Below are 27,533 nucleotides of genomic sequence, written 5' to 3'. Positions count from 1 at the left end.
CCGTCTATAGGTTGGTCATTCGTGTAGATGTTGTACAGCAGCGGTGCAAGCACGCTTCCCTGAGGAAGACCATTCTTCTGAATACGCCACCTGCTGCGCTTCCCACCTAGTTCAACACAGAACCGGCGATTCTGACATGATGCAAGCTCTACACACCATCAATCGCAACCCAACTCCCACGTCAGACGCACAATCTCCTGAGCAAGATAAAACCTGAGTTAAATGTAGGGAAAAGTTCAGGGAAATTCCTCTCTTGCTCTTGAAGGCGAGCAAACAAGCTCGAGGAAACCAGTGATTTGCATCACCCGTTTCTGGCCTCTTGCGCATCTCCCACTTCCTTCGCCCCACCATTGGTGACTGTGCCTTCAGCTGTCCAGGCCCTATACTCTGGAATTCTATTTCTAAACCTCTGCCTCTCCACCGTTATGACGCTCCTTAAAATCTACCTCTTTGACCAAGCCATTGGGCACTTGTCCCAGAATAGGGTTGCAAAGGGGTGGAAAGTTTCCGGTAAATTTCCGGAAATTTTCCACGGGAAGTTTAGCTTGGGAATTTTGCCCAAAAAAGCACATGCTAGCATAATATTGTTTTTTTTGTATTTCTTTCTTTTTTTTCCACAGGTCCTCTCTTAAAATTACTAACAGAGATGGAATCGTAATTATTAAGGAATTTCTTAATCAATATATGTTTATCTTCTTACTTGGCTTGTTTTAATAATTACAAGTTTTGTGTGTGACTGTGAACAAATGTGTCCTGATTGGTTGGATGAGCGATTAGCTCCCTCTATTTGTAATATTTGCATATCGAATTGTGATTGGCCTGCAGGCATCTGTAAGACTGCTATAGTTTTTTTAAGATCCAGGTTAGGGGTCCTGAGGGAAGTCATTTTGTTTTCTGCTGATGTTGTGATGATGCAGTAAGTAAATCAGACTTTATACCAAATAAACCAGTTACTTGTTGAACTCTGTTGTCCTTCAATTTAAAATATACAAAATAATACACTATTGGTGATGTAGCGTCGTGTGTGTACAGGTCATGCTTCCATCACATGGAGCATCAGCAAAAATGTACTCACCCTGTTGTAATCGTGCTGATCGACCGCAGTTCGACACAGAGATAAATGCCCTTTATTTCTCTGCATAGAACAATGCCACGTTTACTGTCGGATGTGTGGAAGCATTTTACCCCAGGCATTAAAGATGGAAAGACTGTGTACATGTGCAAACACTGTAGAAAGCCATATGTAAAGAATGCCACAAAGATGCAGCAGCATTTATCCAAATGCAACAACTTCACTCAAAGCTCACAGCAGTCAGCCCAGAGTTCCTCTGCTTCCATTCAAGAAGATGATGGTTCTCATTTAGCATCAGGCTCCTTATCATCAGCAACTCCTGGCCCACTTGGAAGGTTCTTTGATACAATGGATAACCATAGCCAGAAGAATGCAGATGAGTGCCTTGCTCGAGCTGTATATGCAACAGGCTCACCCCTCATGCTCACAGCCAATGTGTACTGGAAGAGATTTTTCAATGTTATTTGCCCTGCATACTGTCCTCCCACCAGACATGCTTTGTCTACTTATTTGCTGGAGGCTGAGTATAACAGAGTCCAAGGAAAGCTCAAAGACACGAAGGACAACAGACACACAGGCACATACATTGCTGATGAGCTGAAAGCGGTCATCAACGATCTTGGATCACAAAAGGTCTTTGCAGTAGTTACTGACAATGCTGCGAATATGAAGGCTGCTTGGGCTCAAGTGGAGGAGGCCTACCCTCATATTACGTCTATTGGGTGCGCAGCTCATGGGCTTAACCTGCTCCTCAAGGACATCATGGGTTTGAGAACCATGGAAGCACTGTACAAGAGAGCCAAGCAAGTTGTTAAGTATGTCAGGGGAAAACAGGTAGTTGCAGCAACCTACAACTCCAAGCAAATGACAAAGAACAAGAACACCACACTGAAGCTGCCCAACAACACTAGATGGGGTGGTGTTGTCATAATGTACAACAGCCTTCTGGAGGGTAAGGAGTCGCTGCAAGAAATGGCAATATCCCAGTCTGGGGATATGGAAACCACCATCAAGAAAATACTGCTGGATGATGTGTTTTGGGAGAGAGTGGTTAGCAGCCTTAAACTACTCTCACCAGTAGCATCTGCAATTGCTCAGATTGAAGGAGATGACGCTGTCTTGTCAGATGTTCTCAGGCTTTTTACTGATTTAAAAGAACAAATCAGCATTGCCCTACCCACATCCCTGCTGCTCAAAGCAGAGGAGAAGGCAATTGTTCAATTCATACAGACGCGTCAAGAATTTTGTGTCAAGCCGATTCATGCTGCAGCATACGTGCTGGACCCAAAGCATGTTGGGAGACCAATACTTTCTGGAGAACAGATCAACAGCGCTTAGTGTGATTTCTACCCTCTCACACCATCTCAATCTGGATGTGGGCAAAGTTCTCTACCAAGCAAGGTCTTTGGAATGGGGATGGGAATCATGCAAGCATATCAGTGCACATACGTGGAAGGGACTTTGTGCATCTGAGGCCCTGTCACCTATTGCATCGGTGATACTCCAAATCCCACCTTCATCAGCGGCCTCTGAACGAAACTGGTCACTTTTTGGGAATACGCATACAAAGGTGCGCAACAGGCTGACTAACAAAAGAGAGTGGAGAAACTGGTGGCTATCCGGGCGAACCTACAACTTATTGAGCCAGATACAGAAGTGTCCACCACACAGCTAGACACTGACATAGAGGAGGAAATGGACACCTCAGAGCCAGAGTCAGAGAATCAGGAGGAGCAATGAGGAGTAGAAGACTCAGAAGACTCATGAGTAGAAGACTCAAAGGGACAAAATAAGGACAAATTACAAGCTAAATAAGCTGACACTCTTTTTATTTTATTTTAGATGGGTCTTTTTTGTGGGGGTTCAATAAAGTTCAAAATTATAACCTAAATAAAGTTTTGAAAGCCTGTCTTTATTTGTATGGAACAGTATGTCTATTTTGACGACAAGGATAATATAAGGGTCAAAGACAAAAACCATCAGTGTGCAAAAAAACTCAAAATTCCCGAAAATTCCCATGGAAAGTTTCCTCTTTTTAAAAACTCCCAGAATTTTGCAACCCTATCCCAGTATCACCTTATTTGGCTCACTGTCAATTTTCGTCTGATTACGCTACTGTGAAGCGTCTTGGGATGTTCTCCGACGTTAAAAGCAAGTTGTTGTTTACAGTTTATACAGTCCAAACATAAATTGTTAAAGAATAAGAACTGGCCGAAGTGTTGGATAATTTTTTTTTAAAGCCTTAAATTCGGGCCCCGCTTCGCAATCACAGCCTTATCTGAAATCATCCTCATTTCTCCATTTTGGTGGCAATTCACTCTCCACCAATCAGAAGGCAGAGTGAAAGCACGTGGCAACGGCGCGCGACATGATTTCCACTTGGTTCTAGGGCGCATGTGTAAACGGCAGCCCGGAGCGTAGGTTGCGGGGAGTGGCGCCGTGCAGACAATACGCGAAGTCGATAGTTTGATTATTATGTACTGCTTTTTGCACGTTTTAGTCTGCAAATACAACAGCTCGCGAGAGGCACTTGCGACAAGATTACCCAAAGGAGCAAGAAAATATGTGCCACTGAGGGACCCGTTACAAGTCAACGGATCCCAGCGACATACGCGCACTAGCGTTCGCCGTCGACTAGGCGCATGCTCAGTTTTGAGTGCGACCCAGCTGGAACTCTCCCAGCAGGCCCTGCGCGATCCTGCGCATGCGTGTAGTCTGGGAAGGGTTGTCCTCGACGAGCGAGTGTTAAAAGTTAAAAAGTGCAGCGGTGGGAGGCTTGATCAATGTTTCCGGTTCGGGGTCTAATCTGCGGTTACTCCGTATTCTCGGGGCACGTTTTCTCCACTTCACACTGTTACTGACGAGGTAGGCAAACCTTGGTCTGTGTGCAGACCGGCAGATTAATCCGAGGGATCGCCCTCACAGCCCCGGCGGGGCCACCCCGGCGCACCTACAGCCAGAGAGCTCTCGTATCGGTGAAATGATCAGTAACCGTACAGGGATAACTCTCATCTGTTTGCCCGACCCAGCCTCTGTTTCGTGTTCTGTGATGTGCCGCAATACATCAGTTATTTGGCCTGACGTCGATTGCTGCTTGTTTACAGTAACAACCTGCAACTTGATGCCTGTCTTTACTCGTAACTTCAATAATTTCGATGAGACGCAGAATCGTTTATTATAGTAGGTTAGCTGGTGTAACTGGTCTTTTATTTGAGCAGATGGTGGACGATTCACTTGGAAAAGTGAGACGTCAATTTGATATTGTGTATAGAATATGTCGAGGAATCCCCTACTTAGTATTTGTTCATCATACCTTGATTGTTTTGTTTTTAACCATACGAACTAAGTAGTTAACCTAAGAATAACTGGTAAAGCCACTGTGTTGGAGTAACAGTGAATATGATACTTGCACAGTAACTACTGTATCGTTAACGCTTTTTAAGAAGTTTAATGGTGTTTTGAAAATAAGATGCTGTTTTTGCAATAGATTTACTGGAGCTGTTGAGAAAGTCGAATTGACTTGGTGTCCCCAATAGTTATAACGCAGAGTGTTTAAGAATGGGTTGGGTATGTTTTATTTTATAAAAAGTACAAATTAATGTGGAGAAATGTGTTGTAATTTAGTATAAAACCATTGCCCCATCCCCCTCGCATACAGAACATTGTACTGGTCTGATGTCAATTGGTGGAAGTAGATAGAACATTTAAACTTGAACGATAACTTGCTAATGGAAAACACTATTTCTATACAATATATTACACATATTAAGACAACATATCCTGCTTGTTTTCTAAAAAAAACGAACTTGCCTCTGTTGTCAGCATTTCTCGTTCTAAATGACCGTGTTCATATTTGTAATAGAAACTGCTTCTGTAAACTTATGTTGTAATTGTATTCACCAAGTAGTGATGGCTGTGTAGTGCCTTGTTTTTGTTTCCCAGCTCTTGTGCCCAACCAACTTAACTTGCCAAGTTGCTATAAGTTTTTCTATTTAATAAATTATTGTATAAAATTGAAGATTCTGTCTTATGTCACTTTAAAATGGGTACTTAATTAAATCTGCAGGTCCTTATCCAGTTATTTTCTATCCTCTATCCCCACTTAACTACATAAAGTGCCTATAATACAGCTTTTAGATTGCTTAACCTTTATCTACAATGACCAAAAACTTGGATTTATATGGCTGCTTTAACAGAGAAAGTGCACTTAAGAGGTGCAAGGGAAAAAATGGATGTTGTGCCAAAGGAATGTTTGGGGTGGGGGGGGCTCATTAAAAGCTTGATCTAAGAGGTGGGCTTTACAGTGGAGATATGAGTCTGAGAATTTAAATTGGAGGTGTTTTGGGGACAGGAGCCAATGTAGATCAGCAAGGATAAGAGCGGTCGGTGAGTGAGTGATCCTTGATACGGGCAGTTAAGTTTTGGGTGAGCTGAAGTTTATGCAAGGTGGATGATAGGTGTCCAGCCAGTCAAGTGTGGCAGTGACAAAGATATGGATGCTGCTTTCAGCAGCAGATATGCTGATGTGGGTATTGTGCTGTTGGAAGTAGTCAGATTTTGCAATAGACAGAATATTGACTTGGAATGTCAGTTCGTGGTCAAATAGGGCACTGAGATTTCAAACGGTCTGGTTGAACCTGAGACACTGGCTGAGGACGGGGTTGGAATCGGTGGCAAGGGGGCTCAAGATGTCTTCCTAATGTTTAACTGGAGGAAATGGCAACTCATCCAATACGGGATGTTTCTACAAACAGTCTGACAACACAGGCAGTGAAGGGGTCTAGGCAGATGGTGGCAAATTGGAGCTGGTTGTCATCAGAAGCTTGCCCTATGTCTTTGGATGATGCCACTAAAGGACAACATGTAAATGAGGAAGAGGAAGGGGCCAAGCGTAGACCCTTTTTGGACTGCAGAAGAAATGATGTCGTGTGAAGAGAAGCCATTTTTTGGAGATGCTCTGGCTTTGAAACGGTGAGGGCAGCTGACTGAGGAGAGGTATTGAAGGAGGATGGTGGACTGTGTCTAGGGTTGCAGAGAGGATGATAAGGGTGAGGCGTTAAATGCATCATGGCTACAGTTCTGAGTGTCATTTATCACTTTGATTAGCGATACAGTGCTATGGCAGGGGCGGAAAGATGTTTCGGGAAAGATGGGCATCGATTTGGGGAGGGCAAGATGTTCAAGGACTTTGGAGAGGAGAAGGAGTTTGGAGCTGGGGCAGTCGTTTCCAAGAACAGTGGGATCAAGGATGTTTTTTTTTTGAATAGGGGACCCTCACTCTGCTCTGTTAAAACTGCTCACTACTCCAGGATCATCTTAAGCCTCTCTTCAGGACTCAATACCTCCTTCAAACAAAAACACAAAGGCCGAGAAATTCGTGTCAGGGGCTTCCCGCGGGTGCAAGCCCCCGACCTACACTTACCTAGCGCGCCGGCAGTTGAAGCCTGGGCCTGCGTGGATTTCCTGTCTGTGGCCCGGTTCAGCTCCCAGCGCGCTGTGCTTGTGTGACCCAGCAGCGTACTTAGTGCGATGCGTCGGCTGGGATCACGTGAGCACTGGGCAACCAATCGGAGGATGCAAAAGTTCATTCATGAGTTTGACAGTAAGAACTGTCAAACTCATGAAAACTCCGGGCGCCCAAAACCGTACTTAAACTTGAAATAAAATTAAAAAAAAATCACACTATTTAAATGAACTATAAATAATTTTAAATAACTGTTTTAAACAATAAATTAAATTTTTGAAAAAAATAATTTTATAAAAAATCGGGGCTAAAAATACACTTGCCTTACTGTGAAGTCTTTAAAAATAATAAACCTGTGGAAAAAAATTTCTAATTCTAATTATTAGACCACTTACCTTCTTAAAATTAAGTCCTTGCGTCTGCTTTTTTTCAAGTGTAAAAAGTGGAGGCCTTCACGCACGGGCAAACCTGGAAAAAAAAGGAAGTTCAACGCGCACGTGCAGACTCCTGCGCGCACGCGTTCGACCTCTGAACCCCTTGGTTCAGAGGATCGGAAATGCCGGTTTCCCGTGCATGCAAGATTCCGGCACTTCCATCGGGTCCACGCATGAGTACTCCGTACTCACGCGTTGGGACCGGAATTTCTGGGCCATAATGCTGGAAATACTCGGCAGGTCAGGCAGCATCTATGTAGAGAGAAATAGAGTTAACGTTTCAGGTCGATGACCTTTCGACAGAACTGAAATGTTAACTCTGTTTCTCTCCACAGGTGCTGCCTGACTTGCTGAGTCTTTCCAGCATTTTGTGTTTTGGTTTCAGATTTCCAGCATCCGCAGTATTTTACTTTTGTTTCTCCTTAAAACCTCCTCTTAAAAAACTTCTCCTATGCCTCTTCCTATTTGACCCTGAGCTGAGTTTCTGACCCCATATCCCATCCATTGCAAAGACTGACACTTTCCACCTTCATAACAGTGCCCACTTCTGCCCATCTGCTGCTGAAAACCCCATGCGTGCTTTTGTTAACCCCAGTCTCGACTGGCTGGCCTATCGTCCGTAAGCTTCAGCTCATCCAAAACTCTGTTGCCCCAATCCCATTCTGCACCAAGTCCCACTCTCCCATCATTCCTGTCATTGTTGATCTACCATAGCTCCTGGTCCTCCAACGCCTCCAATTTAAAATGCTCACCCTCATGTTTACATCACTGCGTGGCCTTACTGCTCCCTATTACTGCAACCAACAACCCCCTCCACCAAACTCTCTCTTCCTCTGACTCTGGCCTCTTATGCATTTCGTCCTCTGTTTGTTCACCAGTGGTGGTCATGTCTTCAGCTGCCCTGACCTCGCTCAAATTCCTTCCTTAAACCCCATGGTGTCTTTCTTTGAGACCCTCCTTAAAACCAATCCCTTTGACCAAGCTTTTGGTCACCACTGTGAATGTCTTTCTTCGACATGGCATCCATTTATTTGTCTTAGCACAAATCCGTTAAGCCCCTTGAGTTTTTCTGTGTTAAAGGTACTCCTAGATGCAAGTTGTTGTCTTTGTGAGTTGGTGTCGGTACAGCAATTGAACACATAACAGAGTACAGTCGTGAGGGAGTGATGCATTGTTGAAGGTGCTGTTCAACTGAGATTTTAAATGAAGGTCCTATCTGCACATTCTTGTGGTTCAGATCCCATGGGACCATTTGACGAGTGGGGAGTTTTTCTTATGTCTTGGTAAACAGTCGTTCCTCAATCAACACCATTAAATGCAGATTAATTGGTTGTTTATCTTGCTGTTTATCAGATATTTTGTGCCTCCTTTGGCTACATTAAGTTTCCTCACTTCAAAGTAATGAATTGTATGTGAACCATTTTGAGACATTAAATGTAAAAAGATGCTATATGAATGCACATTTTTTTTAGAAACTTGTTTGCTCTGAAGTGGGGCATTTAAATGTTTAAAACATGAAGTGTTGACCTAACATTCAGGATTAAGTGATATCTAATTTAGTTTAGATCAGGAAATAAGCAACATTCCTTTTTGATAGTTTTTAAAGTGGATTCAGCATAATCTGTGCACTTTGATATGTGGATGAGGGAGGAGATAAATGTCTGAAAATCAATGTCCCTAGTGTTTCAGCCTCTTTGTTTTGGTCAATCGTCGATATTATCATTTCAACGTTGATTTAAATTAGCAGTTTTTTAAATGAAACATTAAATTTAACAAAATACAAAAATGTATATTTTTACATATTTTTGGGGGTTAATTGAGGAATGGAGGCTGAAAGCTTGACATGTTTTAAGCATGATTGCCATGATTTGATGTTGACCATTAGATTAGTAAGTTACAATTCTGAATTCTGTTTCTGATTTTTTTTTTTCCTTTTTGGGACTCTTTCTGAAAATACGTTCTTTTAACCATATTGGACTGTAATCTGTTTGATTTTTTTTTTCTTAAGTTGGAGTAGGTGGCAAAGAGAAGTAATGCATTTTATGGGAAAAAGAGCAAGATAATAAAAATAAAGTTCGGTGGGGGTGCTTGTTTCATGTTGGTACCAGAATTGATGTGTGACTTGCCCATCCAAATTAAAAGCTAAATGCAATTTCTATCACTTTATTTGCTTAACATGATATAACAATGAGGTCCCCTAGTAGTTAAATGATTTATCCTACTTGTGGCATTGGTCTTAGATCTGTTAACTTTGCTCCTTAGTTTTCTAGGTTAGTCAACTCATGATCGAAATAATACCCATGGCACCTCACCTTGCAAGTTGTTGCTATAAGTGACTATAAATATTCTGCAAATCAAGAACAGCAGACAATATTGCAGTTGGTAATTAGATCTACATGTGGCAATTTTTAGATTAAAAAAAATATTTATAATGTCTTGTCTGACTAATCTAGTTAATTTTTTTGAGATCAGTACTATGGTGGATATGGATCGTGTCTATGCATTTTGTGTATATGGACTGGTAGAATGCAGTTGATAAGGTTCCGCACAAGATTATTAGCAAAATTGAGAGCGCATGGAATTGGAGGTAACCTTGTGACATGGGTTGGTAATTGGGAGGGAGGAGAGTCGGAATAAAGGGCATTTACTGATTGGCGGAATGTGACAAGTGGTGTTCTCCAGGTCTCTACTGGGGCTTCGGCTTTTAACCATATATGTTAATGACTTGGATGAAGGAATAGAGTTGTATATCCAAGTTTGTAGATGATGGTAAGTTAGGAGGTACAATAAGTTGTATGGATGGGAGGAGGAAGTGAAAAAGGGTCATAGAAAGATTAAGTGAGTGGGCAAAACTATAGCAGATGGCGTTCAAATTGGGGAAGTGTGAGGTCATCTACTTTGGATCTGAGAAAGACAAATCAAAATACTTTCTTAATCGTGTGAGGCTAGAAACTGTGCAGGAGCAAAGGGATTTGGGTATCCAGGTACATGTATCTCTCAAAACTAGTGCACAAGTACAAAAAGTAATCAAAACAGCTAATGGAATGTTGACATTCATCTCAAGCGGAATATAAAAGCGAGGAAGTGATGCTTAAGTTGTGCAGAGCTTTGATCAGACCCCATCGGGAGTACTGTGTTCAGTTTTCAGCACCGAACTTCAGGAAACATGTATTGTCCATGTAAGGGGTATAGTGTAGATTCACCAGAATGACATCTGGGCTTAAAGTGTTAAGTTATGAGGACAGGTTGTGTAAATTTGATTTGTATTCCCTTGAGTTTAGAAGGTTGCTGGATAATCTAATTGAGGTCTTGAAAATGATTAAAAGATTCATTTGGATAGATACAGATTATTTAGGAGTTAAATCCAGAAGCAGTTTTTCATACGAAGAGTAGTGAAAATCTGGAACTCGTTCCCCAAAAGGCTATGGATGCTGGGTCACTTGAAATTTCCTAGACTGAGATCAATAGATTTTTGTCAGGTAACTGTATCAAGGGATATAGAACAAAGGTGGGTAAATGGAGTTGAGGTACAAATCGGCCATGATCTAACTGAATGGCGGAACAGGCTCGATCGAGGGGCTGTTTACGTTCTTGGAGCAGCAGATGCTGGAGTGTTGCGTCTGTGCGACAGATTACAGAATTTGAGCTTTTGCAGCCAGTGGTGTGTTAGAATTCCACTCTATTTTTGTTTTTGCTGCTCTTTTCAATTTAATTAAATCTAAATTCAGTTAATTTAGATATATGAAGAAACTGACAAAAACTGGTGATCTCAGTCAAACAGGCTTTCATAACTTCTGGTACATAGAATATTAACATGTTATTGTATTGAGTAGCAGCATATTTATTCTGTGTTGCATGTATCTAGCATTGATGGTATTTCAACAACATTTAGCATTTATATGGCACCATTAATATAGAACTGTTCTAAAGTGCTTCAGAGGGGGAAAAAGGCAGGATAGCAAGACTTTGGGAGTTCAGAAATGACGGGACTTGGTTGAAGCAAGGTTTTGATTAGGCCTTTAAAGGCAGAGAGAAAAGCAGAGAGTTTTTAGATTGGAGTCACAGAGAACAGGACTGAGATGACTGAATGTTCTGCCATCACTGGTAGAATAGGGTGGGAAGAGATGCACAGAAAGCCAGCTTCAAAGGAGTAGATGGCTGTGGGAGAGTACGTAAGGCTGGAGAAGGTTGCGGACATCGAATGATGTTGCGCCCTGAAAGGATTTGCAAAGGAGGAAGAGGATTTTAAATTTGAGGTGTTGGATGGTTAATTCTTTGTGTCAATGGATGGTGCCACTGAATTACATCATACAAATGAGTAAGAGGTGAGGGCCTTGGGGGAATTCTGGAAGTGATTGTTCTCCGCACATCCCCGCACAATGTGTGAGAGGAGTAAGGATCGTCTCGTGTTCGTATGTTCATGGGGCAGGATCCCTGAAAAAGAGAAGTGGAGAAGATTATTGTGCTTGACCGTCAAATGCAGCAGTGAGGTCAAGGAGGGATAAGGCATCACAGTCAATATTGTTTATGACTTTGACCTTGTGTTCGGACAAAGTCAACATGTAAAAGGTAAATCGCGCTTGACTAATCTGGAATTTTTTGAGGATGTAATTGGTAAAATAGATAAGGGAGAACCAGTGGATATGGTGTATTTGGACTTTCAAAAGGCTTTCGATAAGGTCCCGCATAAGAGATTAGCGTGTAAAATTAAGGCACATGGGATTGGGGGCAAGGTACTGACTTGGATAGAGAACTGGTTGGCAGACAGGAAGCAAAGAGTTGGAATAAACGGCTCTTTTTCCAAGTGGCAGGCAGTGACTAGTGGGGTACCGCAGGGATCGGTCCTTGGACCCCAGCTATTCACAATCTATATTAATGATCTAGACAAGGGAACCAGATGTAATATCTCCAAATTTGCAGACGACACAAAGCTGGGTGGGCGTGTGTGCTGTGAGGAGGATGCCGAGAAACTCCAGGACGATTTGGACAGGTTGGGTGATTGGGCAGAAGCATGGCAGATGCAATATAACGTGGATAAATGTGAGGTTATCCACTTTGGTGTCAAAAACAGGAAGGCAGATTATTATCTGACTGGCAATAGATTGGGAGAAGGGGAAGTGCAACGAGACCTGGGCATCCTTGTGCACCAGTCGCTGAAAGTAAGCATGCAGGTGCAGCAGGCGGTTAAGAAGGCAAATGGTATGTTGGCCTTCGTATCGAGAGGTTTTGAGTACAGGAACAAGGATGTCTTGCTGCAGTTGTACAGGGCCTTGGTGAGACCACACCTTGAGTATTGTGTGCAGTTTTGGTCGCCTTATCTGAGGAAGGATGTTCTTGCCATGGAAGGTGTAGTCTATGTACCTTTAAGAGAGAACTACTTTTACAGCTCCTGTATACTGTAGTACCGGCAGTGACCACACCTGTATATAAGCCTTGAGCATGCCTCTGTACTGTCAGTCTTTAGACTACCCTCCTCCAGTAAATACCCGTTGATTGTTAAGTTACAGCCTCCGTGTAGTTATTGGGAAAACATCATACTTTAAGAATCACGGATTCAACAGAAGGAGTGCAGCGAAGATTCACCAGGCTGATGCCTGGGATGGCAGGAATGATGTATGAGGAGAGATTGGGTCAATTGGGCTTGTACTCGCTGGAGTTTAGAAGAATGAGAGGGGATCTCATCGAAACTTATAAAATTCGAACCGGACTAGACAGACTAGATGCTGGAAGGATGTTCCCGATGGTCGGGGAGTCCAGAACCAGGGGTCACAGTCTAAGGATAAGGGGTAAGCCATTTAGGACAGAGATGAGGAGGAATTTCTTCACCCAGAGAGTGGTGAACCTGTGGAATTCTCTACCAAAGAAGGCAGTAGAGGCCAATTCATTAAATATATTCAAGAAGGAGTTGGATATATTTCTTAAGGCTAAAGGGATCAAGGGCTGTGGAGAGAAGGCAGGGACAGGGTACTGAATTTGGATGATCAGCCATGATCTCATTGAATGGCGGAGCAGGCTCCAGGGGCCGAATGGTCTACTCCTGCTCCTATCTTCTGTGTCTGTTTCTATGATTGTGAGCAGGGCACAAGCTTGACTGCAGGGATTCTAAGAGAAACAAGGTCATCTTTGACCACTTCCTTATCAGTGGCTTTGAGACCTCTGAAATGACAAAGCATTGTGAGATAGCTCATTTGAGGTGCAGACTATGGATATGGATGGGAGAGTTGGCGTGAAGGGTAAGGTTGAATGAAAATAGGAAGGCAGAGACGTTGGCGGAGGGTGCGTAAGTGGAGTTTAGGTGCAGTGGGTGCCAAGAACTCTGTAGGAAAAATTGGGGGAGGAAGAGGAGCTGCTTGAATAGGCAAACAATTCTTTAGGATTAAGGAGAGAGGCTAAGGTGGGCTCGAGTGGTTGGAGCCATGGCAGTTTGGTTGGGAGGGGGTGCATGTGGTATGTGAAGCTGTGTGCCATGGCTTGATTAAGGTGTAAGCAGTTGTGGCTATTTGTCAAGTCCAGCACATCATTTGATCTATCCAACATAGATTTGTGGACAGAAAAGTCTTTGCAATGGTAAGCATTCAGAGCACAGTGGTTTGGTGGTTGATAAACTGGTGAGAACTGTGGATGGGGAAAAATGGGATTTGCAAGAGGTGAGCTTAATCTCTGGGCAGTAAGCTGGGTGGGAAGTTTACCAGGAACTGGTGATGAGGCAATTGAGATTGTTGCTCTGTTGGAAACAGCAGGGGATACTGCTATAAGCAAGTTGGAGGATACCTAGAGCAGAGAAAAGGCAAGTTGTGGTGGTCTGAATTATTAAGATAAAAATGCAATTCAAAAAGGAATGATCTAAACCTCTGAATTTAGTAGCTTATGACAAGCCTATGAAGTACCAATTGAATTTAACAAATCTAGCAATTGTTGTTCTCAATTTTCCAAGGCAACAGCAACAAGAACTTGAATTTATGTAGTGTCTTCAATATAAAAGTCCTGAGGTGCTTCACAGATGGGGGGTAAGGAAAGCTGATGCTGAGCCAGGAAGGACAAGATTTGGAGGGTGACCAAAAGCTTAGTCAAAGGGGTGGATCTTAAGGTTTCTAAAGTGGGAAGACAGATGGAGAGCTTTTGGAAGAGAGCTCTGAAGAGTTGGACCAAGGTTGCTGGAGGAGATTGCAGAGATAGGATAGGATTAAGTCATTGATGGATCTATAGATGAGAATTTTGAAATTAATGGAGAACTGGGAGCAGATGTCGGTCAGCAATAGCAGGGGGTGATTGGTCAGCAGGACTTGGTGTGGGGCAGGATAATCACATAGAATATACAGCATAGAGCCAGGCCATTTGGCCCAACCAGTCCATGCCGGTGTTTATGCTCCACTCAAGCCTCCGCTCATCTAACTTGATCAGCATAACCCTCTATTGCCACCTTTCTCATACTCTTATACAGCTTCCCCTTAAATACACCTCTATTATTTGCCTCAACCACGCCCTGTGGTAGTGAGTTCCAAATTCTCACGACTGAGTGAAGAAGTTTCTTCTGAATTCCCTATTTGATTTCTTGGTGCCTATCTTCTATTGATGGCCTCTAATTTTGCTCTTCCCTACAATTGGAAACATTCTCTGCATCTACTCTATCAAAATCTTTCATAATTTTAAAGACCTCTATTAGATCACCCCTCGGCCTTCTCCCAGCCAGTTCATCCTTTCCTGCTGGTTATAACCTCACATTTCTGGTATCATCCTTGCAACTCTTTTTTTTGCACCCTCTCCAGTGCCTCAACATCCTTTTAATAATATGGTGACCAGAAATATACATCGTACTCCAAGTGTTGTCTAACCAAGGCTCGATACAAGTTTCGCATAACTTACCTGCTTTTCAATTCTAGCCCTCTAGAAATAAACCCTTGTGCTTGGTTTGCTTTTGTTATGGCCTTATGGACCTGTGTTGCAACTTGTAGTGATTTGTGTCTTTACAGTCCCAGATCCCTTTGCTCCTCTACCCCACTTCCAAGTAATATGTGACCTCCTTATTTTTCTTAGCAAAATGTAACACAGGAAACTTTGTGCTATCCAGCACCGATGGGACCGAGCTGTTGCCGCCCCATCAAAACTGCCGGACACTCCAGTGCTAATGTTGAAAGAGATTTTGAGCTCCGTATTTGGCAACAAACCTTTAGCAACAGCATCTAAACAGTCAGCTGTACCTTGCAAGCGTCTCTGTAGCTTAGCAACAGCTTCAGCGAGACCTTGCAGAGCCTGACTGGTGGGAAAAAAAAAAGCATCGAAAAGAAAAAAAACCCCAACGAAACGGCTCCTGATTTTTGCCGGCGGCTCGAGCATTCCGGACAGTTAACCTCCGGATAAACCAAAGTTTCCTGTACTTCACACTTGCCTCTGTTGAAATTCATTTGTCAATTATATGCCCATTCTGCAAATTTATTGATGTCTTCCTGTAATTTGTTACAGTCCTCCTTCCTCATTGTTGACTATCCCTCCCAATTTGGTGTTGTCCGCAAATTTAGAAATTGTGTTTTTAATTACGAAGTCTAAATTGTTAATATAAATTGTGAACAACGGTGGTCCCAGCAGTGATCCCTATGGGAACCCACATCCTGTTTCTGCCACTCTGAATAGCTACCCTTTACCCCTGCTAACTGCTTTGTCTTTCAGCCAGCTAGCCAGCCATTCTGCTAATTGTCCCCTGACTCTGAATGCTCTGATCATCTTCATTAATCTATTATGTGGCTTTTTAGAAATCTCGATATATTACATCTACTACATTACCCTTGTCTACTCTCTTCATGGTGTGGAGATGCCGGTGGACTGGGGTGGACAAATCTAAGAAATCACACACCAGGTTATAGTCCAACAGCTTTATTTAAGCTGTGTTTTTATACATCTCTCCACTTCACCTGACGAAGGAGCAGCGCTCCGAAAGCTTGTGATTTCAAATAAAGCTGTTGGACTATAACCTGGTGTTGTGTGATTTCTTACATTACTCTCTTCGTTATCTACTTGAGAGAATTTTGGACATGTTTGAGTGTTTTGGAAGATGGGAGTCTGGACAGGCTGAAGGCATGTAAAAGTGCCTCGGAGGCATAGGGTAGAGGCAGGCAATGTTTGAGATGGAAGTCAGTGATGTTGGCGATGCTCAGGTTTTGTGGGGTTTGGAGGCAGAGCTGGGTAAATTTGCAATCTGAGTAGATTGCAAACAGCGTTGAGGCTGAGAATTTGATAGTAATTCGGTGGAGAGGAGGAAGGCGGTTTCTCGCATCAAACTCAAAAGAAGTGGTGGAGCCACAGAACTCTAGGATTTTAAGTTAAGGACCTAATATTTTGGTTCTTTGTATTTAGTATCTGGTTCTTGTTCAGCTTGAGTAAATAATTTACTCTTTTGGCTCGTTTGCTTTGAGGCGCGAATAAGAAAACTGCAGTGTAGTTTATACCTAGTTAACAGCAATTATATAAATCACCTTGTGTCTAAGGAGTTTATTTTAAGTTTCTAATTAGAATGGAGGGACAGCTACGACCCATAGCCTGCAATTCCTGTGCCATGTGGGAACTTGAGGACGCTTCATATGTCCCGGAGGTCCATGTTTGCAGGAAGTGCCTCCAGCTGCTCAAACTGCTGAGGGTTTTTGAATTTGAGGGGCAGCTGGATTCACTGCAGAGCATATGGGTGGCTGAATGTCCTGGATTGCAGGTTCCAGGATGTAGTTACCCCACAGCCCGATAGTTTAGAATGGCAAGTGGGTAGGAAGAGGCAGGAATCGTGTGATACACTCAACCCGATACTGAACATTGAACAGTGAGGGTAACGACACATCAAAGGAATGCAGTCCTGAGCGTGGCACTGTGAGGCAAAGGACTGCACAGGGGACTACATCAAAGTGTAGAAATGCAGTAGTAATTGGGGATGTGATCGTCAGGGGGACAGACAGGCAGTTCTGTTACCGTTGACATGAGACCTATATGTAATGTTGCCACCCTGGTGCGAGTGTAAGAGAGATCAGAGGGTGCAGAACATTCTGCTTGGGGGGTAAGGGCAAGAGCCAGAAGTCATGGTCCATGTCGGAACCAATGACATGAGGAAGAAGAGGGTTGAGGTCCTGCAATCCAAGTTTAAGGAGCTAGAGAACAAATTTAAAAGCAGGACCTCCATGGTAGTAATCTCTAGGTTACTCCCAGTGCCATGCGCAAGAGAGAGTAGAAATAGAAATGGCAGGTTAATGTGTGGTTAGAGACGTGGTGCAGGAGGGAGGGGAATGGATTCCTGGGACATCGGGATCAGTTCTGTGGCAGAAGGGACCTGTTCAAGATGGATGTGTTGCACCTGATGAGAGCTGGGAGCTCTAATTCTGCATCTAATTCTGCATTATTTCTAACTGTATCATAGAAAATACCAAGAGATCTAAGTTAGGTTTGGAGTGCATGTGTGTAAATGCACAAAGTGTGGTTAATAAGATCAGTGAGCTGCAGGCGCAAGTAGCCGCCTGGAAATATGTAGTGGCGATAACTGAGACCTGGCTCACAAAAGGGGAGGATTGGACGCTTAATATTCCAGGGTATAAGTTATTCAGTAAAGATAGGGAAGGGGAAAAAAAAGAAGGGGTAGCAGTTTTGATTAAGGAAAATATTATAGTGCTAGAAAGAGAGGGTGGCCTTGTGGGATCAAAGGCAGAATCTATTTGCTTGGATTTGAGAAACAATAAAGGAGCTGTTACGCTAATTGGTGTATTTTATAAGCCACCAAATAGTGGGATGGAGATAGAGGAGCAGATTTGCAAATAAATTACTGAGATGCAAGAACTATAGAGTAGCAATGATGGGAGACTTCAACTACCCTAATATTGAATGGGGCAGTGATTGTGTTAAGGGCAAAGTAGGGGTGAATTTCTGAAGTGTGTTCAGGAGAATTTTCTTGATCAGTGTGTTTCCTGCCCAATGAGGAAGGACAAATCTAAGAAGTCACACAACACCAAGTTCTAGTCCAACAGCTTTATTTGAAATCACAAGCTTTCGGAGCGCTGCTCCTTCGTCAAGTGAAGTGGAGAGATGCATATAGGCACAGCTTATATAGTCAGAGAATACTGCCATATAAGCTGTGCCTATATGCATCTCTCCACTTCACTTGACGAAGGAGCAGCGCTCCGAAAGCTTGTGATTTCAAATAAAGCTTTTGGACTAGAACTTGGTGTTGTGTGACTTCTTACATTTGTCCACCCCAGTCCAACACCGGCATCTCCACATCAATGAGGAAGGAGGCATTGCTGGATCTAGACCTGGGGAGTGAAGTGGGTCAACTGGAGAACGTCACAGTTTGAGAGCATCCGTGAAATAGTGATCACAAGGGTTTAGATTAGTTATGGAGAGGGACAAGGAGCAATCTACAATAAAAGAAAGACTTGCATTTATATAGCGCCTTTCACGACCAGGTCTCAAAGCGCTTTACAGCCAATGAAGTACTTTTTTGAAGTGGAATCACTGTTGTAATGTAGGAAACACGGCAGCCAATTGGTGCACAGCAAGCTCCCACAAACGGCAATGTGAAAATGCCCAGATAATCTGTTATTGTTATGTTGGTTGAGGGAGAAATATTGGCCAGGACACCAAGGATAACTCCCCTGCTCTTCCTCAAAATAGTGCCATGGGATCTTTTACGTCCACCTGAGCGAGCAGACGGGGCCTTGGTTTCACGTCTCATCCGAAAGATGGCACTTGTGACAATTTCAATTTTCAATTCAATTTTATTTTTATTTCCCACATGTACTAGTACAATGGAATGCTTACTCCCCGTAGGGACACGTCAGCTATTTTTACAGCGCTGTGTTCAGCAAGTCAATTCTTTGGCATCCAGTGGCAGTGGGAGCACGATGTCCCTCAGCCGCTCCGTCCTCGTCACCGTGGCCTCCTCCTCGCTGTTGCTGGCTCGGCTCCACGTGTGGTGGCCTGCTTCTCCCGCTCACCTTCTGGCCACCATTCCCGGCTCCCCTCCTCCCAGTCGGACTGCGAGTCGTCGTGGCTGCTGCTTGATGCGCAGTGCTGCCTCTGCCCGACTTGCTGAACACATCCTCCGGTCGCCGCGGCCTCCACCTCACCGTCGCCGGCTCCATGGTCCGACGGCCCGGGCCTGCTTCTCCCGCTTCTGGCCGCCATGCTCGGCTCCCCTCCTCCCAGACGGAATGCTTCCCCGCTGAGGAGCAGCCAGCTGACGTGCTCTAGCGGGTCGACGTGGCTGCTGCTGCTGCGTGCCGATGCGCTGCGCTGCCTCCGCCCGACTTGCCGAACACCTCGCTTCGGTTGCGGGAGCGAGCGGCAAGAGCGGGCCACCCGAAGCAAGGAGAGCGAGCTAGCGCTGGACCGTCTCGGTCGCCACAGTGCAGCACTCCCTCAGCACTGGAGTGTCAGCCTAGCTTTATGTGCTCAAGTCCCTGGAGTGGGACTTGAACCCACAACCTTCTGACTCAGAGGCGAGTGTGCTACCTGCTGAGTCACAGCTGACATTAAGAACTGGAGGAGGGCTAATTAAAGCAAATTGAAGAGAGATCTTGCCTGGGGAAATTAAAGTCAAAGACTGGCAGGCAGAAATGTAATGGAGCAATAGGTGGCCTTTAAAGAGGAGATAGTTCAGGTACAGTCTAGGTACATTCCTACAAGGGAGAAAGGGCGGGCAACCAAAGCCAGAGCTCCCTGGAAGACGAAGGAGTTGGAGAGCAGGATGAAGCAGAAAATGGGGGCATATGACAGATGTCCGCTTCATAATACAAGGGAGAATCAGGCTGAATATAAAGTACAGAGAAGAAGTGAAATAGGAAACGAGGGTCAAAGAGACAGTATGAGAATTGATTGTCGGCTAACATAAAAGGGAATCCAGAGGTCCTCTATAGGCACATTAACAGTAAAAGGGTTGTCAGAGGAGTGGTGGAGTCGATTAGGGACCAAAATAGAGAACTATTGCTGGAGGCAGAAGGCATGGCTGAGGTACTAAATGAGTTCTTTGCATCGATGTTTACCAAGGAAGAGGACTTTGCCAAAGCTTTGGTAATCGAGAGGTTGTTGGGATACTGGATGAGATAAAGAGGAGGAGAGCCAGCAAGGATTTATTAAGGGCAAATTGTGTTTGACTAACTTGATTGGGTTTGTTGATGTGGTAACAGAGGGTTAGATGAGGGCAGTGCAGCTGATGTTGTGTATATGGACTTTCAAAAGGCATTTGATAAAGTACCACATACTAAGCATGTTGGCAAAATTCAAGCCCATGGGATAAAAGGGGCAGTAGCAGCATGGATTCAAAATTGGCTAAGGGATAGAAAACGGAGTTGAAGTGAATGACTTTTTTCAGACTGGAGGGAGGTATACAGTGATGTTCCTCAGGGTTCAGTATTCGGACCACTGCTGTTTTTGATGTACATTAATGACGTGGACTTGGGGGTACAGGGCACAATTTCAAAATTTGCAGATGACCTGAAACTTGGAACTGCAGTAAACAGTGAGGAAGATAGTAATAGACGTGAAGAAGACATAGACAAGCCGGTGGAAGGAAGAATGAGGAGGGACTATACACACTAAATGGTACAGTTTTAAAGGGCGTGCAAGACCAGAGAGACCTGGCGGTGCTTGTCCATAAATCTTTGAAGGTGGCAGGAAAGGTTAACAAAGCAGTTAATAAAGCATGTGGGATCCTGGGCTTTATAAATAGACATGGTGTGGCGATGCCGGTGTTGGACTGGGGTGAACAAATGTAAGAAATCACACAACACCAGGTTATAGTCCAACAGCTTTATTTGAAATCACAAGCTTTCGGAGTGCTGCTCCTTCGTCAGGTGAAGTGGAGAGATGCATAAAAACACAGCTTATATAGTCAGAGAATAACGTCCGATGTTTACAGGTAATCTTTCTAACTGCCATTTATCACACCTAGGCAGAGAGATGATCACAGCAATCAAAGATGTGAATGGTGTCCAAACAGGTCAGTCAGGAAAACATTACATCAAAGAACAATGAGGTGGGGTCACAAGGGATCAAATATTGCAGATGCTGGGGTCTGTGTTGGACCCCTCCGGAGGGTCGCTGCCCTAAGCTTGACATGTATGCTCAAATAAAGCTGTTGGACTATAACCTGGTGTTGTGACTTCTTACACAGGAGGTTGTTAGACAAGATTAGGTCGCATTGGATTGGGGGTAATATATTAGCATGGATTGAGGATTGGTTAACTGACAGAAAACAGAGTAGGAATAAACTGGTCATTTTCAGGATGGCAGGCTGTAACTAGTGGAGTACCACAAGGATCAGTGCTTGGGCCTCCGCTATTTACAATCTATATCAATGACTTTGATGAGGGGACTGAGTGTTATATATCCAAGTTTGCTGACAGTAGAAAGCTAGGTGGGAATCTAAGCTGTGAGGGGAACACAGTGTCTGCAAATGAATATAAGCAGGTTAAGTAATTGGGCAAGAAGGTGGCAGGTGGACCATAATTTGGGGAAATGTGAAATTATCCACTTTGGTAGGAAGAATGGAAAAGCAGAATTTTTTTTTAAAAGGTGAAACTCATCAATGTTGATATTCAGAGGGATTTAGGTGTCCTCATACATGAATCACAGAAAGTTAACATGCAGGTACAGCAAGTAATTAAGGCAAATGGTATGTAGCATTTATTGCAAGGTGGTTGGAGGATAAGAGTAAGGAAGTCTTGCTGCAATTATGTAGGGCTTTGGTGAGACCACACCTGGAGTACTGTGCACAGCTTTGGTCTCCTTTCCTAAGAAAGGATATACTTGCCTTAGAGGCAATGCAGTGAATGTTCACCAGTTGGATTCCTGTGATGAGAGGGTTGTCCTATGAGGAGAGATTGAATAGAATGGGCCTATACTAATCTGGAGTTCAGAAGAATGAGAGGTGATCTCATTGAAACATATATGATCCTGAGGGGGATTGACAGGGTAGACACTGAGAGGCAATTTGCACTGGCTGGAGAGTGTCGAACTTGGTATCGTAGTCTCTGGATAAGGGGTCGGCCATTTGGGACTGAGTTGAGGAGAAATTTCTTCACTCAGTGGGTTGTGAATCTTTGGCATTTTGTAACCCAGAGGGCTGTGGATGCTCAGTTAATGAGTATATTCAAGACTGAGTGATAGATTTTTAGGCACTGTGATTCAAGGGATATGGGGATAGGGCAGGAAGGTGGAGCTGATGTACAAGTTCATCCATGATCTTATTGAATGGCGGAGCAGGCTCGAGGGGTACATATGGCCTACTCCTGCTCCTAGTTCTTGTGTTCTAAGACAGAGGGAATCATAAAACCGTATCGGGCTCTTAAGTACCGTGCCAAGTTCTGGTCACTGAGACATAAGTGAGAGGTGTTCAAGCATTGGATGTAGTGTTGAGAAGAGCCATGAGGCTGATCCCAAATGTAAGAGTTCTGAGTTATGAGGAACGACTGGAGAAATTTGGGATGTACAGACTTGTGCAGAGGCACCCGAGAGCTGATGTTTTCAGAGGTGCATCAAATAGTTTTTTAATTTGTTCATAGGATGTGGGCAATGCTTGCAAGGCTGCATTTATTGCCCATCCCTAGTTGCCCTTGATAATGGTTAGCCAGCATCTTAAACTGTTGCAGTTACTGTCGTCATGATGCTTCCACTATGATGTCAGGGAATTTCAAGAGTTTGACAAAGTGCCAGTGGGTGGCGGGGAGGAGAATGTTATTCCCACGACATTGCAGCTCTTGTCCTCGCTATAGAGGTTATGGGGCTGGTGGGAGCTCTCGAACTAACTAGTTAACACTATGGAAAAAGTAAATCTGGAAAATTGCTTCAAACTAAATTGCAACAGCAGACCAAGGGTCTCTGCTTGAAACTTGTAAAAGGCAAATTTCAAGAAGTTCTTCCTTGTACAGTACAAAGAGTGATCAATACATGGAGTGGATTTCCAGATGGGATAGCAATGCTGAAAACCTATGCGAGCTTCCAATTGGATGCTGTAAAGGGGGGACTTTAGTGTCTTTACGGAAAGATAAGCTGAATGGCCTTCCTCATCTGCAGTTATAATGTCATTTTGTGACGTGGCAAAGCCAGATCTGGAGATTGATGACTAAGCCAGTTGTCTGCCAAATACATTCAAACTTGTGCTCCTCTGACTTGAGGGTGTGAAGATGGGGACCATAGTAGGGAAGCAAGACAGGAAAAAATACATCCTGCAACAATATAGATTGCACATTCAAACATGGGTAAAACTAGAGAATTACATAGACCAAATGGCCTGTTTCTGTGCTGTAAATTCTAATAGGTTTATGCCGGTATTTATGTTCTTCATCTCACCCTATCAACATATCCTTCTATTCCTTTCTCCCTCGTGTACTAGCTTCTCCTTAAATGCATCTGTTATTCACCTCAACCACTCCATGTGGTCATGAGTTCACATTCTCACTTTGAGTAAAGAAGTTTCTCCTGAATTTCTTATTAGATTTATTATTGACTATCTTACATATATGAGCCCTAGTTTTGAACTCCCCACAAGTGGAAAGATCTTCTGTATGTCTACCCTATCTAACCCCTTCATAATTTTATAGACTTCTAATCAATCACCTCTGTCTTCTCTTTTCGAGAGAAAAGATCCGCAGCCAGTTCACTCTTTCCTGCTCGTTGCCAATGGGGTACTTGATTGTGCCCTGAAGGAGAGTTGAGAGGAGAAAAACAGTCGGTGCATATAGACAAGTTAGGGATATTGAGCTGATTTGAGGATGTGGCTAATTCTGGAACAAATTTAAGTTCCATGTAGTCATGGTTGAAAAACTTATGCAGAATTGTAAAACTAAGAAGGGAATCACTAAACAGCCAATTACTAATAGATAATGTAGAGTCACATTTGTTTAAAAAAAAAACTCCCAACTCCACACCAACGGAAGATTTAAAAAATTCAATTGAAGCATAGGAGTGTCATCAAGGGAATGACCCAAACCGAGTCATTCAGCTTCATCTCCCAAATGGTATTCAGGAAAACTTTGAGCCAGGGGTAGAGCACTTGTTAATGAATTGCATTGGTTTCTATCCATTCTTCCTGTGTGGACCAGGACAGTGAGTGTTGGCAGGCTATTTGACCGTCCGCAATTGAAAACCATACAAGTACTTTCTACAATAGCAAAATACTGCGGATGCTGGAAATCTGAAATAACAACAGAAAATGCTGGAAACACTCAGCAGGCCAGGCAGCATCCATGGAGAGAGAAACAGTTAACGTTTCAGGTCTGGGACCCTTCATCAGAACTGGAAGAAGTTAGGGATGTAACAGGTTTTAAGCAGGTGCAGGGAAGGGGGAGGGGAGAAAGGAACGAAAGGGGGGGTCTGTGCTGGAATGGAAGGGAGGGTCTGTGCTGGAATGGAAGGGAGGGTCTGTGCTGGAATGGAAGGGAGGGTCTGTGCTGGAACGGAAGGTAGGAGAAATTAAATGTTGCAAATGGGGATGGCAGAATCATCAACAGCTGCCGCCTGAAAAAATGGGGGCAGGGGTTATCGTCTGATATTGTTGAACTCCGTGTTGAGTCCGGCAGGCTGTAAAGTGCCTAATCGAAAGATGAGGTGCTGTTCCTCGAGCTTACGTTGAGCTTCATTGGAACAATGTAAGAGGCCGAGGTCAGAGTGGGAGTGGAGCAGACAATTAAAGTGACAAGCGACCGGGAGCTCGTGGAGCAGAGAATTAAAGTGACAAGCGACCGGTCTCGGAATTTACCATTCTAGCACAGACTGTCCCTTGAGTGCCTTCCTCCCCCCACCACCCCCCCGCCCCCCCCCCTGCCTTCCCTGCCTCTGCACCTGCTTAAAACCTGTTACATCCCTAACTTTTTCCAGTTCTGACGAAGGGTCACAGACCTGAAACGTTAACTCTGTTTCTCTCTCCACGGATGCTGCCTGGCCTGCTGAGTGTTTCCAGCATTTTCTGTTGTTATTTCAAGTACTTTCTAGCTTGGTTTAATGGGCAACTGTCCGAAGCAAGTACTGTTGTGGATTTGTTATTAATTGTTCCTCTTTGTTTATGGAAATTAATTACTAATAGGACATCCATATTTGAAAGATTTTAGACTTTTTTTGCCGCTTCCCAAAAGCATACTGCAAAACATGAAATTTATTCTGTATTCACATCTACATGGATTTTTTCAAAGTACTTTCAAACTTTGCTTAAAATGAATGTTGTACATGACTAAGATTTCCCCACAATTATCTATTCACTATGATCTAAAAATTGTTAATTTGTTGCAGCCTGATCTTTGGAACTGTCAAAACCAGCGAAGTTGATAAGTTTTGGAATGGTTCCATTTTTTTGTAGGATGATGAAAGGATTCTGGTTTTTCAGTTGTTTGCACTTTAGTAATTGTTTCTTAGAACCTAGGATAATTTGAACTTCAAATAACTGTACCTTAAATGTAATACTGAAAATCTGGGAATGCTAGTCAGTTTGGACAAAGGTAGTTCATAATTGAATGTCCCCTTCAGTTGTTTCTTCCCTGTGGGCCTAAGCTGTTCTGCAGTAATATTTTGTTTGACCAAACAACTTCCCGATGGTGACTTTTATGTTTTGCAGTTCAGGACATCCTGGGCCTGACCATTTTCCTTTACTCCTGTAAGAACTTTTATATTTTACAATTGCAGTAAATTTTCTAAACGGTGTTTTCCAATTTCCCCCAGTCCTATCCCCCCACCAATTTTTCTCCTTTCTAAAAGGCAAGTGATTCATGTTGGTGGGGTGTGGTGACAGTGGGACTTTATGAGCACTGGTGGACGGACGTCTTGAACCTTGCTCGAGTCCATTATTGACTTGTGAGCCAAGACAGGTGGTGGTTGGGGAAGAGGCCCGGCCAAACCCGATGCCATTTTCATATAAGTTCACCTTTCTAGTAGTTGTCGCTGGATCATAATTGGGATGGGAAGTCTAGTTTTTTTTTTAAGCTTCCTGCCCTCCAGCTCAGACACTTGATTGGTTACAATGCTCAGTTGACACCTGTCTGAGATCAGCCAAGTAAACACTTACCAGGGATCAAGTCTAACCTACTTATGTTATTGGCTTCTCTTCCTGCTCCCACACCATTGCCTCTGGAGTCTCCCAAGGATCTATCCTTAGCCCCCCTCCCATTTTTCATTTATGTGTCGCCCCTCGGTGACATAATCTGAAAACACAATCATCAGTTTCCACATGTACGCCAACGACACCCGGCTCTACCTCACCACCACCTCTCTCGACCCCTCCACTGCCTCTGATTTGTCTCACTGCTTGTCCGATGAGCAGAAATTTCCTCTAATTAAATATTGGAAAGATTGAAGCCATTGTCTTCAGTCTTCGCCACAAACTCTGTTCCTTCGCCACCATCTCCGCCCTTAACCCTGGCCACTGTCAGAGACTAAACCAAACTGTTAGCAACCTTGGTGTCCTATTTAACCCTGAGCTGAGTTTCTGAACAGAGCCTCTCCATCAACGCAACCGCCTACTTCCAACCCCGTAATGTCGCTCGTCTTCGCCCCTGCTTCCGCTTGTCTGCTGAAACCCTTATCCATGCCTTTGTTACCTCCAGACTTGACTATTCCTGACTGACCTCCCATCTGGCACCCTCCAAAATTCTGCTGCCTGTGTCCTAACTTCTCCCAAGTCCTGTTCACCCATCACCTCTGTGCTTGCTGCACTACATTGGCTCCTGGTCTGGCATCGCCTCAATTTTGAAGCGCTAATTCTTGTTTTCAATTCCCTCCATGGCTTCACCGCTCCCTATCTCTGTAACCTCCTCCAGCTGTGCAACCCTCCGATTTCTGCTTTCCCCCAGTTCTGGTATCGTGTGCATCCATGATTATCATTGATCCATCATTGGTGGTTGTGCCTTCAGCTGCCTAGGCCCTAAGCTCTGGAATTCCCTCCCTAAACCTTTCTGTCCTCCTTTTAAGATGCTCCTTAAACACCTGCCCCTTTGACCAAGCTTGTCGCCTGTCCTAATATTTCCTTGTGTGGTTCAGTGTCAGATTTCGTTTGATAATCCTCCTGTGTAGGGCCTTGGGACATTTTAATATGTTAAAGGCAATACTGTACTATATAAATGCAAGTTGTTAATATCACCCAGGTTATTGCATTTATAAAGCAGGCCATTTGGGGAACTCTTTCTTTCCTGTTCCTTGCACAATTATCAGGGAGTTTTTTTCACCAAGTGGTATCAGAATACGCATGTGACTGTTACCTTGTACTTTATTTTTCTGATTACTAAATAGGTGTGAAATTTGTACACCAGAAAAGCAGGGTTTTAGTTATTTATGTCTTATTTATAAAGACTTAAACTATGACTGTAATAGGTGGCCAGATAGCTATGTTCAAAACTTTGTTTTGTGCCTTAAATGTGGTACAATTTTAAATAGTGGAAAAAATATAGACTCCCTTTGTAAAGCAAGTATGAATCACTTGGAAACATCCAAGCCCCATTTACAGGTCTTGAAGTTGTATGTTGCTTTCATAATGTTTTAAAAAATCGGATGCTGTGCATTGGCCAACAGCAGTTCCTACCAATCCAATACATTAAAAAAAAATTTTGATGCAAGA

General features: G+C 43.6%; 1 protein-coding gene across 2 annotated transcripts in view; it reads left to right on the top strand.

Moving 5' to 3' along the window:
- Positions 1–3,478: 3,478 nt before the first annotated feature.
- Positions 3,479–27,533, top strand: part of LOC147124468 (tyrosine-protein kinase Fer-like) — a 50,550-nt gene continuing 26,495 nt past the window's right edge. Inside the window, exon 1 of one of the 2 annotated variants that reach the window (XM_085987528.1) lies at positions 3,479–3,549. The gene's annotated coding sequence lies outside the window, so the exon portion shown is untranslated. Of the gene's footprint in view, positions 3,550–3,806; positions 3,938–27,533 lie in introns of those variants that run through there. The other variant, XM_085987520.1, reaches the window with a different exon arrangement.

The sequence above is a fragment of the Somniosus microcephalus genome, chromosome 1, assembly GCF_052327205.1.
Source record: "Somniosus microcephalus isolate GS21.2 chromosome 1, FLI_Smic_1.0, whole genome shotgun sequence".
NCBI classification, from domain to species: domain Eukaryota; kingdom Metazoa; phylum Chordata; class Chondrichthyes; order Squaliformes; family Somniosidae; genus Somniosus; species Somniosus microcephalus.
This window is presented reverse-complemented; position numbering and strand designations above follow the sequence as displayed.